Source organism: Amyelois transitella, chromosome W (genome assembly GCF_032362555.1).
Source record: "Amyelois transitella isolate CPQ chromosome W, ilAmyTran1.1, whole genome shotgun sequence".
In the NCBI taxonomy this organism is placed as follows: Eukaryota; Metazoa; Arthropoda; class Insecta; order Lepidoptera; family Pyralidae; genus Amyelois; species Amyelois transitella.
The window spans coordinates 4218466-4220686 of NC_083536.1; the positions used below are offsets into that span (position 1 = coordinate 4218466).

At 30.2% G+C, this 2221-nt stretch overlaps 1 pseudogene; it reads left to right on the forward strand.

Moving 5' to 3' along the window:
* The first annotated feature begins 506 nt into the window (after positions 1 to 506).
* Positions 507 to 1505, forward strand: LOC132904082 (uncharacterized; annotated as a pseudogene).
* Positions 1506 to 2221: the final 716 nt, after the last annotated feature.

Below are 2221 nucleotides of genomic sequence, written 5' to 3' on the forward strand. Positions count from 1 at the left end.
TTCTGGTACAACCTTTCATAAATACAATCACAATTGTGAAATTTTGAGTCCTCACGAAGCGCTACCTGATTCAATTATAATATTTGATGATGTAGCTTGCGAAAATCAGAACAGCATTAGAGATTATTTTGCTATGGGTCGACATAAGAAAATTGATTGTTTTTATATTAATCAAACATATACAAAAATACCTAAACAACTAGTGAGAGACAATTCCAATTTGATTGTATTATTTAAACAAGATGATATTAATTTGAAACATGTTTATGATGAGCATGTAGGGTCTGATATGTCATGGAATCAATTTCGTGAAATGTGTTCAAAAGTTTGGAAAAAGCCTTTTAATTATCTTGTTATTAATAAGGATTGTGATAAAAACAAAGGATGTTATAGGTCAGCATTTGACACTTTTATAGTTCTAGATTAACATACTTAATACAATGTAGTGATAATGAAAGGTCACTTTAAAGTGTGATCTGCGACTGAACACAATATCAAGCAGTAAAATGGAAAAAACATTTAAAAAACAAATAGTAAAGTCAGCAGCAGCTGTTAAAAGAAAAGTGGGGATGATTAACGATACAAAAAACGTAAATAATATGGCACTGGAGAAAATTTTCAAACCTATTGTTGATCCCCTTAATTTGATAGCCAATAAAAATAATGAAAAATGGGTTGAGAATGAAAATAATTACATTCCCTCTGTTGGAAAAAAATGTAAAAATGAAAGTACATCGTCTTATTCATCCAATGAAGAATCGAATGACACTGTTTCTGAAAGCGACTTTCCTAATAATTACAACAAAACTTTAATTTCCACACCTTCTGAAGATCATAATGTCAGTGAAGGTTCATTCAAATCTATTGCGTCTTCTCCAGATAATCGTCAAACTTTGTCGTGGTCTACATCATCAGAAGTAATGGATGCTATACCTTTTGGAGTAAGACATGAGCGGGGAAAACTAATGCTTGGCAATATTCGTGTTTTCGATAATGATAACATTCTGAAAATAGGAACTCGAATTTTAAAGAAGACAGATGGTTTAAGAGAGTTACTATTTAAAAGGAAACCTGATCTAGAAAAAATTAGAGAGGAGGACTTGCAAAATTATAAATTGTTACTAATTGATACTAATGCACATCGACGTAATTATGAGTCATCTAAACCTATAAACAGTAACAAAGGTTTTAAATACATTAATGTCATTAAGCCTTTATTTAAATTCTCAAAAAATATGACTTCAAGTGTAGAAAGTCTCCCTCAAGGAAAAGGTATTCCACTTCTGAAAAAAGTAAAAAAATAAACTGATTATGTTTATTGGGATGATCCCAACGAACTGGTAGAACGATTAAAATTGTTGTTAGGATCACGAGCGGCTGGCAATAGTGGTGTAGATAATGAAATTATTGCAGTCATAGAAGAATTACGAGAAGCTGGAATTATAAATATAGAACATAAACAGCTATCGCCACAGAAAATGACCAGTATAATTCGAGATCTCTAATCATCTAGACAGCAATGAATGTAGATAAGTTCGGTCATCACGTCCATAAACGTTTGCGATTATTGGAATTTATCGACACTTTAAACGATACATTGGTGAAAACTGATGCTGGACACTATGATTTGAAAACATCTAAATTAAAAGGTCTTTCATCTCCAAATGAAGCCGATGAAGCAGTGAACAAAGCATACGTCGATAATATACTACAAGAGTTAAGAAAAGAAATAAGAGTGGTTAATGATAATATACAAGTATATTTAAAAAAATTGGAAAAAGCTACATCAGACCGTTTGTCAAAATCGTTTTATACAAAACAAGAAATAGATAATTTGATTGAACTTAAATTGAACCAACACAATGAGCAAAAAAAACATAGTGGATGAAATTCATAAAGCAGCAAGAAGAAATTTTCCTCGTCGATTTACAATTATAAAAGGAATAGACGACTTATGGCAAGCTGATCTTATGGATTTTCAGAAATATTCTTATTTTAACAAAGGATATAAATATGTTTTAGTTGTAATAGATACTTTTACAAAATATGTGTGGACATATCCTATAAAATCAAAAAACAAAAAATGTGTGACAAAAGCAATGTTTGAAATTGTATCTCGTTCAAAACGAAAACCTATAAATTTACAAACTGATTTAGGCAAAGAATTTTATAATGATGCTTTTAATAAATTGTGTAAGAAATATGACATTAATCATTATTC